Consider the following 17626-nt stretch of genomic DNA (forward strand, 5'->3'; position numbering starts at 1 on the left):
CTTTGACGTGTTTGCTCAATGCTGCTAATTATCCTCTGTGGATTGTCTTTGTTGTCTATCCTTGAAAGCCAGGCATCGTGGGTTCGAGTCCCACATTGGCTGATGGACAGCAGAGTGGCGCAGCGGAAGCGTGCTGGGCCCATAACCCAGAGGTCGATGGATCGAAACCATCCTCTGCTAGCTGTGTTTTAACGTATCTTCCACTGCATTCAAACTGACAAAGTCTTCGATTAAAGCAACAACTATTGTCACTCTGAAGAGATTAAAGAAGTGATCAACCTAAAGGTAATGCTGTGAAATCAACTATAGGTTCAAGATCCATCTTGTTTGATAAAAAGAGATTGGCACAGCTGAAGCGTGATGGGCAAATATAACATTGTTGCTACCATGTCTTCAATGCTTTGCTTTGACGTGTTTGCTCAATGCTGTTTATTGCCCTCTGTGGATTGTCGTTGTTGTCTTGCCTTGAAAGCCAGGCATCGTGGGTTCCAGTCCCACATTGGCTGACGGACAGCAGAGTGGCGCAGCGGAAGCGTGCTGGGCCCATAACCCAGAGGTCGATGGATCGAAACCATCCTCTGCTAACTGTGTTTTAACGTATCTTCCACTGCATTCAAACTGACAAAGTCTTCGATTAAAGCAACAACTCTTGTCACTCTGAAGAGATTAAAGAAGTGATCAACCTAAAGGTAATGCTGTGAAATCAACTATAGGTTCAAGACCCATCTTGTTTGATAAAAAGAGATTGGCACAGCTGAAGCGTGATGGGCAAATATAACATTGTTGCTACCATGTCTTCAATGCTTTGCTTTGACGTGTTTGCTCAATGCTGCTAATTATCCTCTGTGGATTGTCTTTGTTGTCTATCCTTGAAAGCCAGGCATCGTGGGTTCGAGTCCCACATTGGCTGACGGACAGCAGAGTGGCGCAGTGGAAGCGTGCTGGGCCCATAACCCAGAGGTCGATGGATCGAAACCATCCTCTGCTAACTGTGTTTTAACGTCTCTTCCACTGCATTCAAACTGACAGTCTTCGATTAAAGCAACAACTATTGTCACTCTGAAGAGATTAAAGAAGTGATCAACCTAAAGGTAATGCTGTGAAATCAACTATAGGTTCAAGACCCATCTTGTTTGATAAAAAGAGATTGGCAAAGCTGAAGCGTGAAGGGGAAATATAACATTGTTGCTACCATGTCTTCAATGCTTTGCTTTGACGTGTTTGGTCAATGCTGTTTATTGCCCTCTGTGGATTGTCGTTGTTGTCTTGCCTTGAAAGCCAGGCATCGTGGGTTCCAGTCCCACATTGGCTGACGGACAGCAGAGTGGCGCAGCGGAAGCGTGCTGGGCCCATAACCCAGAGGTCGATGGATCGAAACCATCCTCTGCTAACTGTGTTTTAACGTATCTTCCACTGCATTCAAACTGACAAAGTCTTCGATTAAAGCAACAACTCTTGTCACTCTGAAGAGATTAAAGAAGTGATCAACCTAAAGGTAATGCTGTGAAATCAACTATAGGTTCAAGACCCATCTTGTTTGATAAAAAGAGATTGGCACAGCTGAAGCGTGATGGGCAAATATAACATTGTTGCTACCATGTCTTCAATGCTTTGCTTTGACGTGTTTGCTCAATGCTGCTAATTATCCTCTGTGGATTGTCTTTGTTGTCTATCCTTGAAAGCCAGGCATCGTGGGTTCGAGTCCCACATTGGCTGACGGACAGCAGAGTGGCGCAGCGGAAGCGTGCTGGGCCCATAACCCAGAGGTCGATGGATCGAAACCATCCTCTGCTAACTGTGTTTTAACGTCTCTTCCACTGCATTCAAACTGACAAAGTCTTCGATTAAAGCAACAACTATTGTCACTCTGAAGAGATTAAAGAAGTGATCAACCTAAAGGTAATGCTGTGAAATCAACTATAGGTTCAAGACCCATCTTGTTTGATAAAAAGAGATTGGCAAAGCTGAAGCGTGAAGGGCAAATATAACATTGTTGCTACCATGTCTTCAATGCTTTGCTTTGACGTGTTTGGTCAATGCTGTTTATTGCCCTCTGTGGATTGTCTTTGTTGTCTTGCCTTGAAAGCCAGGCATCGTGGGTTCGAGTCCCACATTGGCTGACGGACAGCAGAGTGGCGCAGCGGAAGCGTGCTGGGCCCATAACCCAGAGGTCGATGGATCGAAACCATCCTCTGCTAACTGTGTTTTAATGTATCTTCCACTGCATTCAAACTGACAAAGTCTTCGATTAAAGCAACAACTCTTGTCACTCTGAAGAGATTAAAGAAGTGATCAACCTAAAGGTAATGCTGTGAAATCAACTATAGGTTCAAGACCCATCTTGTTTGATAAAAAGAGATTGGCACAGCTGAAGCGTGATGGGCAAATATAACATTGTTGCTACCATGTCTTCAATGCTTTGCTTTGACGTGTTTGCTCAATGCTGCTAATTATCCTCTGTGGATTGTCTTTGTTGTCTATCCTTGAAAGCCAGGCATCGTGGGTTCGAGTCCCACATTGGCTGACGGACAGCAGAGTGGCGCAGCGGAAGCGTGCTGGGCCCATAACCCAGAGGTCGATGGATCGAAACCATCCTCTGCTAACTGTGTTTTAACGTCTCTTCCACTGCATTCAAACTGACAAAGTCTTCGATTAAAGCAACAACTATTGTCACTCTGAAGAGATTAAAGAAGTGATCAACCTAAAGGTAATGCTGTGAAATCAACTATAGGTTCGAGACCCATCTTGTTTGATAAAAAGAGATTGGCAAAGCTGAAGCGTGAAGGGCAAATATAACATTGTTGCTACCATGTCTTCAATGCTTTGCTTTGACGTGTTTGGTCAATGCTGTTTATTGCCCTCTGTGGATTGTCTTTGTTGTCTTGCCTTGAAAGCCAGGCATCGTGGGTTCGAGTCCCACATTGGCTGATGGACAGCAGAGTGGCGCAGCGGAAGCGTGCTGGGCCCATAACCCAGAGGTCGATGGATCGAAACCATCCTCTGCTAACTGTGTTTTAACGTATCTTCCACTGCATTCAAACTGACAAAGTCTTCAATTAAAGCAACAACTCTTGTCACTCTGAAGAGATTAAAGAAGTGATCAACCTAAAGGTAATGCTGTGAAATCAACTATAGGTTCAAGACCCATCTTGTTTGATAAAAAGAGATTGGCACAGCTGAAGCGTGATGGGCAAATTTAACATTGTTGCTACCATGTCTTCAATGCTTTGGTTTGACGTGTTTGCTCAATGCTCTTTATTGCCCTCTGTGGAATGTCGTTGTTGTCTTGCCTTGAAAGCCAGGCATCGTGGGTTCCAGTCCCACATTGGCTGACGGACAGCAGAGTGGCGCAGCGGAAGCGTGCTGGGCCCATAACCCAGAGGTCGATGGATAGAAACCATCCTCTGCTAACTGTGTTTTAACGTCTCTTCCACTGCATTCAAACTGACAAAGTCTTTGATTAAAGCAACAACTCTTGTCACTCTGAAGAGATTAAAGAAGTGATCAACCTAAAGGTAATGCTGTGAAATCAACTATAGGTTCAAGACCCATCTTGTTTGATAAAAAGAGATTAGCACAGCTGAAGTGTGATGGGCAAATATAACATTGTTGCTACCATGTCTTCAATGCTTTGCTTTGACGTGTTTGCTCAATGCTGTTTATTGCCCTCTGTGGATTGTCTTTGTTGTCTTGCCTTGAAAGCCAGGCATCGTGGGTTCGAGTCCCACATTGGCTGACGGACAGCAGAGTGGCGCAGCGGAAGCGTGCTGGGCCCATAACCCAGAGGTCGATGGATAGAAACCATCCTCTGCTAACTGTGTTTTAACGTCTCTTCCACTGCATTCAAACTGACAAAGTCTTTGATTAAAGCAACAACTCTTGTCACTCTGAAGAGATTAAAGAAGTGATCAACCTAAAGGTAATGCTGTGAAATCAACTATAGGTTCAAGACCCATCTTGTTTGATAAAAAGAGATTGGCACAGCTGAAGCGTAATGGGCAAATATAACATTGTTGCTACCATGTCTTCAATGCTTTGCTTTGACGTGTTTGGTCAATGCTGTTTATTGCCCTGTGTGGATTGTCTTTGTTGTCGTGCCTTGAAAGCCAGGCATCGTGGGTTTGAGTCCCACATTGGCTGATGGACAGCAGAGTGGCGCAGCGGAAGCGTGCTGGGCCCATAACCCAGAGGTCGATGGATCGAAACCATCCTCTGCTAACTGTGTTTTAACGTCTCTTCCACTGCATTCAAACAGACAAAGTCTTCGATTAAAGCAACAACTATTGTCACTCTGAAGAGATTAAAGAAGTGATCAACCTAAAGGTAATGCTGTGAAATCAACTATAGGTTCAAGACCCATCTTGTTTGATAAAAAGAGATTGGCACAGCTGAAGCGTGATGGGCAAATATAACATTGTTGCTACCATGTCTTCAATGCTTTGCTTTGACGTGTTTGCTCAATACTCTTTATTGCCCTCTGTGGATTGTCGTTGTTGTCTTGCCTTGAAAGCCAGGCATCGTGGGTTCCAGTCCCACATTGGCTGACGGACAGCAGAGTGGCGCAGCGGAAGCGTGCTGGGCCCATAACCCAGAGGTCGATGGATCGAAACCATCCTCTGCTAACTGTGTTTTAACGTATCTTCCACTGCATTCAAACTGACAAAGTCTTCGATTAAAGCAACAACTCTTGTCACTCTGAAGAGATTAAAGAAGTGATCAACCTAAAGGTAATGCTGTGAAATCAACTATAGGTTCAAGACCCATCTTGTTTGATAAAAAGAGATTGGCACAGCTGAAGCGTGATGGGCAAATATAACATTGTTGCTACCATGTCTTCAATGCTTTGCTTTGACGTGTTTGCTCAATGCTGCTAATTATCCTCTGTGGATTGTCTTTGTTGTCTATCCTTGAAAGCCAGGCATCGTGGGTTCGAGTCCCACATTGGCTGACGGACAGCAGAGTGGCGCAGCGGAAGCGTGCTGGGCCCATAACCCAGAGGTCGATGGATCGAAACCATCCTCTGCTAACTGTGTTTTAACGTCTCTTCCACTGCATTCAAACTGACAAAGTCTTCGATTAAAGCAACAACTATTGTCACTCTGAAGAGATTAAAGAAGTGATCAACCTAAAGGTAATGCTGTGAAATCAACTATAGGTTCGAGACCCATCTTGTTTGATAAAAAGAGATTGGCAAAGCTGAAGCGTGAAGGGCAAATATAACATTGTTGCTACCATGTCTTCAATGCTTTGCTTTGACGTGTTTGGTCAATGCTGTTTATTGCCCTCTGTGGATTGTCTTTGTTGTCTTGCCTTGAAAGCCAGGCATCGTGGGTTCGAGTCCCACATTGGCTGATGGACAGCAGAGTGGCGCAGCGGAAGCGTGCTGGGCCCATAACCCAGAGGTCGATGGATCGAAACCATCCTCTGCTAACTGTGTTTTAACGTATCTTCCACTGCATTCAAACTGACAAAGTCTTCGATTAAAGCAACAACTCTTGTCACTCTGAAGAGATTAAAGAAGTGATCAACCTAAAGGTAATGCTGTGAAATCAACTATAGGTTCAAGACCCATCTTGTTTGATAAAAAGAGATTGGCACAGCTGAAGCGTGATGGGCAAATTTAACATTGTTGCTACCATGTCTTCAATGCTTTGGTTTGACGTGTTTGCTCAATGCTCTTTATTGCCCTCTGTGGAATGTCGTTGTTGTCTTGCCTTGAAAGCCAGGCATCGTGGGTTCCAGTCCCACATTGGCTGACGGACAGCAGAGTGGCGCAGCGGAAGCGTGCTGGGCCCATAACCCAGAGGTCGATGGATAGAAACCATCCTCTGCTAACTGTGTTTTAACGTCTCTTCCACTGCATTCAAACTGACAAAGTCTTTGATTAAAGCAACAACTCTTGTCACTCTGAAGAGATTAAAGAAGTGATCAACCTAAAGGTAATGCTGTGAAATCAACTATAGGTTCAAGACCCATCTTGTTTGATAAAAAGAGATTAGCACAGCTGAAGTGTGATGGGCAAATATAACATTGTTGCTACCATGTCTTCAATGCTTTGCTTTGACGTGTTTGCTCAATGCTGTTTATTGCCCTCTGTGGATTGTCTTTGTTGTCTTGCCTTGAAAGCCAGGCATCGTGGGTTCGAGTCCCACATTGGCTGACGGACAGCAGAGTGGCGCAGCGGAAGCGTGCTGGGCCCATAACCCAGAGGTCGATGGATAGAAACCATCCTCTGCTAACTGTGTTTTAACGTCTCTTCCACTGCATTCAAACTGACAAAGTCTTTGATTAAAGCAACAACTCTTGTCACTCTGAAGAGATTAAAGAAGTGATCAACCTAAAGGTAATGCTGTGAAATCAACTATAGGTTCAAGACCCATCTTGTTTGATAAAAAGAGATTGGCACAGCTGAAGCGTAATGGGCAAATATAACATTGTTGCTACCATGTCTTCAATGCTTTGCTTTGACGTGTTTGGTCAATGCTGTTTATTGCCCTGTGTGGATTGTCTTTGTTGTCGTGCCTTGAAAGCCAGGCATCGTGGGTTTGAGTCCCACATTGGCTGATGGACAGCAGAGTGGCGCAGCGGAAGCGTGCTGGGCCCATAACCCAGAGGTCGATGGATCGAAACCATCCTCTGCTAACTGTGTTTTAACGTATCTTCCACTGCATTCAAACTGACAAAGTCTTCGATTAAAGCAACAACTATTGTCACTCTGAAGAGATTAAAGAAGTGATCAACCTAAAGGTAATGCTGTGAAATCAACTATAGGTTCAAGACCCATCTTGTTTGATAAAAAGAGATTGGCACAGCTGAAGCGTGATGGGCAAATATAACATTGTTGCTACCATGTCTTCAATGCTTTGCTTTGACTTGTTTGCTCAATGCTGTTCATTGCCCTCTGTGGATTGTCGTTGTTGTCTTGCCTTGAAAGCCAGGCATCGTGGGTTCCAGTCCCACATTGGCTGATGGACAGCAGAGTGGTGCAGCGTAAGCGTGCTGGGCCCATAACCCAGAGGTCGATGGATAGAAACCATCCTCTGCTAACTGTGTTTTAACGTCTCTTCCACTGCATTCAAACTGACAAAGTCTTTGATTAAAGCAACAACTCTTGTCACTCTGAAGAGATTAAAGAAGTGATCAACCTAAAGGTAATGCTGTGAAATCAACTATAGGTTCAAGACCCATCTTGTTTGATAAAAAGAGATTGGCACAGCTGAAGCGTGATGGGCAAATATAACATTGTTGCTACCATGTCTTCAATGCTTTGCTTTGACTTGTTTGCTCAATGCTGTTTATTGCCCTCTGTGGATTGTCGTTGTTGTCTTGCCTTGAAAGCCAGGCATCGTGGGTTCCAGTCCCACATTGGCTGATGGACAGCAGAGTGGTGCAGCGTAAGCGTGCTGGGCCCATAACCCAGAGGTCGATGGATAGAAACCATCCTCTGCTAACTGTGTTTTAACGTCTCTTCCACTGCATTCAAACTGACAAAGTCTTTGATTAAAGCAACAACTCTTGTCACTCTGAAGAGATTAAAGAAGTGATCAACCTAAAGGTAATGCTGTGAAATCAACTATAGGTTCAAGACCCATCTTGTTTGATAAAAAGAGATTGGCACAGCTGAAGCGTGATGGGCAAATATAACATTGTTGCTACCATGTCTTCAATGCTTTGCTTTGACGTGTTTGCTCAATGCTGTTTATTGCCCTCTGTGGATTGTCGTTGTTGTCTTGCCTTGAAAGCCAGGCATCGTGGGTTCCAGTCCCACATTGGCTGACGGACAGCAGAGTGGGGCAGCGGAAGCGTGCTGGGCCCATAACCCAGAGGTCGATGGATCGAAACCATTCTCTGTTAACTGTATTTTAACGTATCTTCCACTGCATTCAAACTGACAAAGTCTTCGATTAAAGCAACAACTATTGTCACTCTGAAGAGATTAAAGAAGTGATCAACCTAAATGTAATGCTGTGAAATCAACTATAGGTTCAAGACCCATCTTGTTTGATAAAAAGAGATTGGCAAAGCTGAAGCGTGAAGGGCAAATATAACATTGTTGCTACCATGTCTTCAATGCTTTGCTTTGACGTGTTTGCTCAATGCTGTTTATTGCCCTCTGTGGATTGTCTTTGTTGTCTTGCCTTGAAAGCCAGGCATCGTGGGTTTGAGTCCCACATTGGCTGACGGACAGCAGAGTGGCGCAGCGGAAGCGTGCTGGGCCCATAACCCAGAGGTCGATGGATCGAAACCATTCTCTGCTAACTGTGTTTTAACGTATCTTCCACTGCATTCAAACTGACTAAGTCTTTGATTAAAGCAACAACTCTTGTCACTCTGAAGAGATTAAAGAAGTGATCAACCTAAAGGTAATGCTGTGAAATCAACTATAGGTTCAAGACCCATCTTGTTTGATAAAAAGAGATTGGCACAGCTGAAGCGTGATGGGGAAATACAACATTGTTGCTACCATGTCTTCAATGCTTTGCTTTGACGTGTTTGCTCAATGCTGTTTATTGCCCTCTGTGGATTGTCGTTGTTGTCTTGCCTTGAAAGCCAGGCATCGTGGGTTCCAGTCCCACATTGGCTAACGGACAGCAGAGTGGCGCAGCGGAAGCGTGCTGGGCCCATAACCAAGAGGTCGATGGATAGAAACCATCCTCTGCTAACTGTGTTTTAACGTCTCTTCCACTGCATTCAAACTGACAAAGTCTTTGATTAAAGCAACAACTCTTGTCACTCTGAAGAGATTAAAGAAGTGATCAACCTAAAGGTAATGCTGTGAAATCAACTATAGGTTCAAGACCCATCTTGTTTGATAAAAAGAGATTGGCACAGCTGAAGCGTGATGGGCAAATATAACATTGTTGCTACCATGTCTTCAATGCTTTGCTTTGACGTGTTTGCTCAATGCTGTTTATTGCCCTCTGTGGATTGTCTTTGTTGTCTTGCCTTGAAAGCCAGGCATCGTGGGTTCGAGTCCCACATTGGCTGATGGACAGCAGAGTGGCGCAGCGGAAGCGTGCTGGGCCCATAACCCAGAGGTCGATGGATCGAAACCATCCTCTGCTAACTGTGTTTTAATGTCTCTTCCACTGCATTCAAACTGACAAAGTCTTCGATTAAAGCAAGAACTCTTGTCACTCTGAAGAGATTAAAGAAGTGATCAACCTAAAGGTAATGCTGTGAAATCAGCTATAGGTTCAAGACCCATCTTGTTTGATAAAAAGAGATTGAAACAGCTGAAGCGTGATGGGCAAATATAACATTGTTGCTACCATGTCTTCAATGCTTTGCTTTGACGTGTTTGCTCAATGCTGTTTATTGCCCTCTGTGGATTGTCTTTGTTGTCTTGCCTTGAAAGCCAGGCATCGTGGGTTCGAGTCCCACATTGGCTGACGGACAGCAGAGTGGCGCAGAGGAAGCGTGCTGGGCCCATAACCCAGAGGTCGATGGATAGAAACCATCCTCTGCTAACTGTGTTTTAACGTCTCTTCCACTGCATTCAAACAGACAAAGTCTTCGATTAAAGCAACAACTCTTGTCACTCTGAAGAGATTAAAGAAGTGATCAACCTAAAGGTAAAGCTGTGAAATCAACTATAGGTTCAAGACCCATCTTGTTTGATAAAAAGAGATTGGCACAGCTGAAGCGTGATGGGCAAATATAACATTGTTGCTATCATGTCTTCAATGCTTTGCTTTGACGTGTTTGCTCAATGCTGTTTATTGCCCTCTGTGGATTGTCTTTGTTGTCTTGCCTTGAAAGCCAGGCATCGTGGGTTCGAGTCCCACATTGGCTGACGGACAGCAGAGTGGCGCAGAGGAAGCGTGCTGGGCCCATAACCCAGAGGTCGATGGATAGAAACCATCCTCTGCTAACTGTGTTTTAACGTCTCTTCCACTGCATTCAAACAGACAAAGTCTTCGATTAAAGCAACAACTCTTGTCACTCTGAAGAGATTAAAGAAGTGATCAACCTAAAAGTAATGCTGTGAAATCAACTATAGGTTCAAGACCCATCTTGTTTGATAAAAAGAGATTGGCACAGCTGAAGCGTGATGGGCAAATATAACATTGTTGCTATCATGTCTTCAATGCTTTGCTTTGACGTGTTTGCTCAATGCTGTTTATTGCCCTCTGTGGATTGTCTTTGTTGTCTTGCCTTGAAAGCCAGGCATCGTGGGTTCGAGTCCCACATTGGCTGACGGACAGCAGAGTGGCGCAGCGGAAGCGTGCTGGGCCCATAACCCAGAGGTCGATGGATAGAAACCATCCTCTGCTAACTGTGTTTTAACGTCTCTTCCACTGCATTCAAACTGACAAAGTCTTCGATTAAAGCAAGAACTCTTGTCACTCTGAAGAGATTAAAGAAGTGATCAACCTAAAGGTAATGCTGTGAAATCAGCTATAGGTTCAAGACCCATCTTGTTTGATAAAAAGAGATTGGCACAGCTGAAGCGTGATGGGCAAATATAACATTGTTACTACCATGTCTTCAATGCTTTGCTTTGACGTGTTTGCTCAATGCTGCTAATTATCCTCTGTGGATTGTCTTTGTTGTCTTGCCTTGAAAGCCAGGCATCGTGGGTTTGAGTCCCACATTGGCTGACGGACAGCAGAGTGGCGCAGCGGAAGCGTGCTGGGCCCATAACCCAGAGGTCGATGGATCGAAACCATTCTCTGCTAACTGTGTTTTAACGTATCTTCCACTGCATTCAAACTGACAAAGTCTTCAATTAAAGCAACAACTATTGTCACTCTGAAGAGATTAAAGAAGTGATCAACCTAAAGGTAATGCTGTGAAATCAACTATAGGTTCAAGACCCATCTTGTTTGATAAAAAGAGATTGGCAAAGCTGAAGCGTGAAGGGCAAATATAACATTGTTGCTACCATGTCTTCAATGCTTTGCTTTGACGTGTTTGCTCAATGCTGTTTATTGCCCTCTGTGGATTGTCTTTGTTGTCTTGCCTTGAAAGCCAGGCATCGTGGGTTCGAGTCCCACATTGGCTAACGGACAGCAGAGTGGCGCAGCGGAAGCGTGCTGGGCCCATAACCCAGAGGTCGATGGATAGAAACCATCCTCTGCTAACTGTGTTTTAACGTCTCTTCCACTGCATTCAAACTGACAAAGTCTTCGATTAAAGCAACAACTCTTGTCACTCTGAAGAGATTAAAGAAGTGATCAACCTAAAGGTAATGCTGTGAAATCAACTATAGGTTCAAGACCCATCTTGTTTGATAAAAAGAGATTGGCCCAGCTGAAGCGTGATGGGCAAATATAACATTGTTGCTACCATGTCTTCAATGCTTTGCTTTGACGTGTTTGCTCAATGCTGTTTATTGCCCTCTGTGGATTGTCTTTGTTGTCTTGCCTTGAAAGCCAGGCATCGTGGGTTCGAGTCCCACATTGGCTGACGGACAGCAGAGTGGCGCAGAGGAAGCGTGCTGGGCCCATAACCCAGAGGTCGATGGATAGAAACCATCCTCTGCTAACTGTGTTTTAACGTCTCTTCCACTGCATTCAAACAGACAAAGTCTTCGATTAAAGCAACAACTCTTGTCACTCTGAAGAGATTAAAGAAGTGATCAACCTAAAAGTAATGCTGTGAAATCAACTATAGGTTCAAGACCCATCTTGTTTGATAAAAAGAGATTGGCACAGCTGAAGCGTGATGGGCAAATATAACATTGTTGCTATCATGTCTTCAATGCTTTGCTTTGACGTGTTTGCTCAATGCTGTTTATTGCCCTCTGTGGATTGTCTTTGTTGTCTTGCCTTGAAAGCCAGGCATCGTGGGTTCGAGTCCCACATTGGCTGACGGACAGCAGAGTGGCGCAGCGGAAGCGTGCTGGGCCCATAACCCAGAGGTCGATGGATAGAAACCATCCTCTGCTAACTGTGTTTTAACGTCTCTTCCACTGCATTCAAACTGACAAAGTCTTCGATTAAAGCAACAACTCTTGTCACTCTGAAGAGATTAAAGAAGTGATCAACCTAAAGGTAATGCTGTGAAATCAACTATAGGTTCAAGACCCATCTTGTTTGATAAAAAGAGATTGGCCCAGCTGAAGCGTGATGGGCAAATATAACATTGTTGCTACCATGTCTTCAATGCTTTGCTTTGACGTGTTTGCTCAATGCTGTTTATTGCCCTCTGTGGATTGTCTTTGTTGTCTTGCCTTGAAAGCCAGGCATCGTGGGTTCGAGTCCCACATTGGCTGACGGACAGCAGAGTGGCGCAGCGGAAGCGTGCTGGGCCCATAACCCAGAGGTCGATGGATCGAAACCTTCCTCAGCTAACTGTGTTTTAACGTCTCTTCCACTGCATTCAAACTGACAAAGTCTTCGATTAAAGCAACAACTCTTGTCACTCTGAAGAGATTAAAGAAGTGAAATCAACTGTAGGTTCAACACCCATCTTGTTTGATAAAAAGAGATTGGCACAGCTGAAGCGTGATGGGAAAATATAACATTGTTGCTACCATATCTTCAATGCTTTGCTTTGACGTGTTTGCTCAATGCTGTTTATTGCCCTCTGTGGATTGTCTTTGTTGTCTTGCCTTGAAAGCCAGGCATCGTGGGTTCGAGTCCCACATTGGCTAACGGACAGCAGAGTGGCGCAGCGGAAGCGTGCTGGGCCCATAACCCAGAGGTCGATGGATAGAAACCATCCTCTGCTAACTGTGTTTTAACGTCTCTTCCACTGTATTCAAACTGACAAAGTCTTCGATAAAAGCAACAACTCTTGTCACTCTGAAGAGATTAAAGAAGTGATCAACCTAAAGGTAATGCTGTGAAATCAACTATAGGTTCAAGACCCATCTTGTTTGATAAAAAGAGATTGGCCCAGCTGAAGCGTGATGGGCAAATATAACATTGTTGCTACCATGTCTTCAATGCTTTGCTTTGACGTGTTTGCTCAATGCTGTTTATTGCCCTCTGTGGATTGTCTTTGTTGTCTTGCCTTGAAAGCCAGGCATCGTGGGTTCGAGTCCCACATTGGCTGACGGACAGCAGAGTGGCGCAGCGGAAGCGTGCTGGGCCCATAACCCAGAGGTCGATGGATAGAAACCATCCTCTGCTAACTGTGTTTTAACGTCTCTTCCACTGCATTCAAACTGACAAAGTCTTCGATTAAAGCAAGAACTCTTGTCACTCTGAAGAGATTAAAGAAGTGATCAACCTAAAGGTAATGCTGTGAAATCAGCAATAGGTTCAAGACCCATCTTGTTTGATAAAAAGAGATTGGCACAGCTGAAGCGTGATGGGCAAATATAACATTGTTACTACCATGTCTTCAATGCTTTGCTTTGACGTGTTTGCTCAATGCTGCTAATTATCCTCTGTGGATTGTCTTTGTTGTCTTGCCTTGAAAGCCAGGCATCGTGGGTTTGAGTCCCACATTGGCTGACGGACAGCAGAGTGGCGCAGCGGAAGCGTGCTGGGCCCATAACCCAGAGGTCGATGGATCGAAACCATTCTCTGCTAACTGTGTTTTAACGTATCTTCCACTGCATTCAAACTGACAAAGTCTTCGATTAAAGCAACAACTATTGTCACTCTGAAGAGATTAAAGAAGTGATCAACCTAAAGGTAATGCTGTGAAATCAACTATAGGTGCAAGACCCATCTTGTTTGATAAAAAGAGATTGACAAAGCTGAAGCGTGAAGGGCAAATATAACATTGTTGCTACCATGTCTTCAATGCTTTGCTTTGACGTGTTTGCTCAATGCTGTTTATTGCCCTCTGTGGATTGTCTTTGTTGTCTTGCCTTGAAAGCCAGGCATCGTGGGTTTGAGTCCCACATTGGCTGACGGACAGCAGAGTGGAGCAGCGGAAGCGTGCTGGGCCCATAACCCAGAGGTCGATGGATAGAAACCATCCTCTGCTAACTGTGTTTTAACGTCTCTTCCACTGCATTCAAACTGACAAAGTCTTCGATTAAAGCAACAACTCTTGTCACTCTGAAGAGATTAAATAAGTGATCAACCTAAAGGTAATGCTGTGAAATCAACTATAGGTTCAAGACCCATCTTGTTTGATAAAAAGAGATTGGCCCAGCTGAAGCGTGATGGGCAAATATAACATTGTTGCTACCATGTCTTCAATGCTTTGCTTTGACGTGTTTGCTCAATGCTGTTTATTGCCCTCTGTGGATTGTCTTTGTTGTCTTGCCTTGAAAGCCAGGCATCGTGGGTTCGAGTCCCACATTGGCTGACGGACAGCAGAGTGGCGCAGAGGAAGCGTGCTGGGCCCATAACCCAGAGGTCGATGGATAGAAACCATCCTCTGCTAACTGTGTTTTAACGTCTCTTCCACTGCATTCAAACAGACAAAGTCTTCGATTAAAGCAACAACTCTTGTCACTCTGAAGAGATTAAAGAAGTGATCAACCTAAAAGTAATGCTGTGAAATCAACTATAGGTTCAAGACCCATCTTGTTTGATAAAAAGAGATTGGCACAGCTGAAGCGTGATGGGCAAATATAACATTGTTGCTATCATGTCTTCAATGCTTTGCTTTGACGTGTTTGCTCAATGCTGTTTATTGCCCTCTGTGGATTGTCTTTGTTGTCTTGCCTTGAAAGCCAGGCATCGTGGGTTCGAGTACCACATTGGCTGACGGACAGCAGAGTGGCGCAGCGGAAGCGTGCTGGGCCCATAACCCAGAGGTCGATGGATAGAAACCATCCTCTGCTAACTGTGTTTTAACGTCTCTTCCACTGCATTCAAACTGACAAAGTCTTCGATTAAAGCAACAACTCTTGTCACTCTGAAGAGATTAAAGAAGTGATCAACCTAAAGGTAATGCTGTGAAATCAACTATAGGTTCAAGACCCATCTTGTTTGATAAAAAGAGATTGGCCCAGCTGAAGCGTGATGGGCAAATATAACATTGTTGCTACCATGTCTTCAATGCTTTGCTTTGACGTGTTTGCTCAATGCTGTTTATTGCCCTCTGTGGATTGTCTTTGTTGTCTTGCCTTGAAAGCCAGGCATCGTGGGTTCGAGTCCCACATTGGCTGACGGACAGCAGAGTGGCGCAGCGGAAGCGTGCTGGGCCCATAACCCAGAGGTCGATGGATCGAAACCTTCCTCTGCTAACTGTGTTTTAACGTCTCTTCCACTGCATTCAAACTGACAAAGTCTTCGATTAAAGCAACAACTCTTGTCACTCTGAAGAGATTAAAGAAGTGATCAACCTAAAGGTAATGCTGTGAAATCAACTATAGGTTCAAGACCCATCTTGTTTGATAAAAAGAGATTGGCACAGCTGAAGCGTGATGGGCAAATATAACATTGTTGCTATCATGTCTTCAATGCTTTGCTTTGACGTGTTTGCTCAATGCTGTTTATTGCCCTCTGTGGATTGTCTTTGTTGTCTTGCCTTGAAAGCCAGGCATCGTGGGTTCGAGTACCACATTGGCTGACGGACAGCAGAGTGGCGCAGCGGAAGCGTGCTGGGCCCATAACCCAGAGGTCGATGGATAGAAACCATCCTCTGCTAACTGTGTTTTAACGTCTCTTCCACTGCATTCAAACTGACAAAGTCTTCGATTAAAGCAACAACTCTTGTCACTCTGAAGAGATTAAAGAAGTGATCAACCTAAAGGTAATGCTGTGAAATCAACTATAGGTTCAAGACCCATCTTGTTTGATAAAAAGAGATTGGCCCAGCTGAAGCGTGATGGGCAAATATAACATTGTTGCTACCATGTCTTCAATGCTTTGCTTTGACGTGTTTGCTCAATGCTGTTTATTGCCCTCTGTGGATTGTCTTTGTTGTCTTGCCTTGAAAGCCAGGCATCGTGGGTTCGAGTCCCACATTGGCTGAAGGACAGCAGAGTGGCGCAGCGGAAGCGTGCTGGGCCCATAACCCAGAGGTCGATGGATCGAAACCTTCCTCTGCTAACTGTGTTTTAACGTCTCTTCCACTGCATTCAAACTGACAAAGTCTTCGATTAAAGCAACAACTCTTGTCACTCTGAAGAGATTAAAGAAGTGATCAACCTAAAGGTAATGCTGTGAAATCAACTATAGGTTCAAGACCCATCTTGTTTGATAAAAAGAGATTGGCGAAGCGTGATGGGCAAATATAACATTGTTGCTACCATGTCTTCAATGCTTTGCTTTGACGTGTTTGCTCAATGCTGTTTATTGCCCTCTGTGGATTGTCTTTGTTGTCTTGCCTTGAAAGCCAGGCATGGTGGGTTCGAGTCCCACATTGGCTGACGGACAGCAGAGTGGCGCAGAGGAAGCGTGCTGGGCCCATAACCAGAGGTCGATGGATAGAAACCATCCTCTGCTAACTGTGTTTTAACATCTCTTACACTGCATTCAAACTGACAAAGTCTTGTATTAAACCAACAACTGCTCGCTTGACAATAGTTTCAACAAATCATTCATTTTATGTCAGCCTACACTGCAGATGTCGGGAACAACAGTCAGTGCTGCATACAAATACTACTGAGCTCCATAGCATTGTTTTTGCTTTGCTTCGCGACGACAACTTCTGAGCACTTTAGCATTGTGCGATACATCAATGCATTTGCTTGTGAGCACTAGAGCATAGTTTTTGCTTTTCGACATCAATGTATTGTTTTCATGTTACCCATACTCTCAGTGCATACAAAGACTTCTGAGTCCGTTATGTGTTGATGAAAAGCAGAGTAGCAGAGCGGAATATCATTCATTGTATGTCAATCCACATGTTGGGAACAACAGTCCGTGATGCAAACAGGGACTCTCTGACTCCACAAACGGATCCCCAGTGGCCTAATGGATAAGGCACTGGCCTCCTAAGCCAGGGATTGTGGGCTCAAGTCCCATCTGGGGTGATTTAAAGCAGAGTGGCGCAACAGAAGTGTGCTGGGCCCATAACCCAGAGGTCGATGGATGGATGGAAACCATCCTCTGCTAACTGTGTTTTAACGTCTCTTCCACTGCATTCAAACTGACAAAGTCTTCGATTAAAGCAACAACTCTTGCCACTCTGAAGAGATTAAAGAAGTGATCAACCTAAAGGTAATGCTGTGAAATCAACGATAGGTTCAAGACCCATCTTGTTTGATAAAAAGAGATTGGCACAGCTGAAGCGGGCAAATCTAACATTGTTGCTACCATATCTTCAATGCTTTGCTTTGACGTGTTTGCTCAATGCTGTTTATTGCCCTCTGTGGATTGTCTTTGTTGTCTTGCCTTGAAAGCCAGGCATCGTGGGTTCGAGTCCCACATTGGCTGACGGACAGCAGAGTGGCGCAGCAGAAGTGTGCTGGGCCCGTAACCCAGAGGTCGATGGATGGAAACCATCCTCTGCTAACTGTGTTTTAACGTCTCTTCCACTGCATTCAAACTGACAAAGTCTTCGATTAAAGCAACAACTCTTGTCACTCTGAAGAGATTAAAGAAGTGATCAACCTAAAGGTAATGCTGTGAAATCAACGATAGGTTCAAGACCCATCTTGTTTGACAAAAAGAGATTGGCACAGCTGACGCGTGATGGGCAAATATAACATTGTTGCTACCATGTCTTCAATGCTTTGCTTTGACATGTTTGCTCAATGCTGTTTATTGCCCTCTGTGGATTGTCTTTGTTGTCTTGCCTTGAAAGCCAGGCATCGTGGGTT

At 44.4% G+C, this 17626-nt stretch overlaps 14 non-coding genes across 14 annotated transcripts; all 14 read left to right on the plus strand.

The window, feature by feature from the left end:
• Positions 1-108: 108 nt before the first annotated feature.
• On the plus strand, positions 109-180 carry trnam-cau (transfer RNA methionine (anticodon CAU)). The gene has a single exon. It is a non-coding gene; the product is annotated as a tRNA-Met (tRNA).
• Positions 181-512: 332 nt separating this feature from the next.
• trnam-cau (transfer RNA methionine (anticodon CAU)) lies at positions 513-584 on the plus strand. Its single transcript has one exon. It is a non-coding gene; the product is annotated as a tRNA-Met (tRNA).
• A 332-nt stretch (positions 585-916) lies between these two features.
• trnam-cau (transfer RNA methionine (anticodon CAU)) lies at positions 917-988 on the plus strand. Its single transcript has one exon. It is a non-coding gene; the product is annotated as a tRNA-Met (tRNA).
• A 330-nt stretch (positions 989-1318) lies between these two features.
• Positions 1319-1390, plus strand: trnam-cau (transfer RNA methionine (anticodon CAU)). The gene has a single exon. It is a non-coding gene; the product is annotated as a tRNA-Met (tRNA).
• A 332-nt stretch (positions 1391-1722) lies between these two features.
• On the plus strand, positions 1723-1794 carry trnam-cau (transfer RNA methionine (anticodon CAU)). The gene has a single exon. It is a non-coding gene; the product is annotated as a tRNA-Met (tRNA).
• Positions 1795-2126: 332 nt separating this feature from the next.
• trnam-cau (transfer RNA methionine (anticodon CAU)) lies at positions 2127-2198 on the plus strand. The gene has a single exon. It is a non-coding gene; the product is annotated as a tRNA-Met (tRNA).
• A 332-nt stretch (positions 2199-2530) lies between these two features.
• Positions 2531-2602, plus strand: trnam-cau (transfer RNA methionine (anticodon CAU)). Its single transcript has one exon. It is a non-coding gene; the product is annotated as a tRNA-Met (tRNA).
• Positions 2603-2934: 332 nt separating this feature from the next.
• Positions 2935-3006, plus strand: trnam-cau (transfer RNA methionine (anticodon CAU)). Its single transcript has one exon. It is a non-coding gene; the product is annotated as a tRNA-Met (tRNA).
• A 1140-nt stretch (positions 3007-4146) lies between these two features.
• trnam-cau (transfer RNA methionine (anticodon CAU)) lies at positions 4147-4218 on the plus strand. The gene has a single exon. It is a non-coding gene; the product is annotated as a tRNA-Met (tRNA).
• A 332-nt stretch (positions 4219-4550) lies between these two features.
• On the plus strand, positions 4551-4622 carry trnam-cau (transfer RNA methionine (anticodon CAU)). Its single transcript has one exon. It is a non-coding gene; the product is annotated as a tRNA-Met (tRNA).
• A 332-nt stretch (positions 4623-4954) lies between these two features.
• trnam-cau (transfer RNA methionine (anticodon CAU)) lies at positions 4955-5026 on the plus strand. Its single transcript has one exon. It is a non-coding gene; the product is annotated as a tRNA-Met (tRNA).
• A 332-nt stretch (positions 5027-5358) lies between these two features.
• On the plus strand, positions 5359-5430 carry trnam-cau (transfer RNA methionine (anticodon CAU)). The gene has a single exon. It is a non-coding gene; the product is annotated as a tRNA-Met (tRNA).
• A 1140-nt stretch (positions 5431-6570) lies between these two features.
• Positions 6571-6642, plus strand: trnam-cau (transfer RNA methionine (anticodon CAU)). The gene has a single exon. It is a non-coding gene; the product is annotated as a tRNA-Met (tRNA).
• A 2352-nt stretch (positions 6643-8994) lies between these two features.
• Positions 8995-9066, plus strand: trnam-cau (transfer RNA methionine (anticodon CAU)). The gene has a single exon. It is a non-coding gene; the product is annotated as a tRNA-Met (tRNA).
• Positions 9067-17626: the final 8560 nt, after the last annotated feature.

The sequence above is a fragment of the Anarhichas minor genome, unplaced genomic scaffold (genome assembly GCF_050575085.1).
Source record: "Anarhichas minor isolate MPS153535 unplaced genomic scaffold, ASM5057508v1 ptg000058l, whole genome shotgun sequence".
NCBI lineage: Eukaryota > Metazoa > Chordata > Actinopteri > Perciformes > Anarhichadidae > Anarhichas > Anarhichas minor.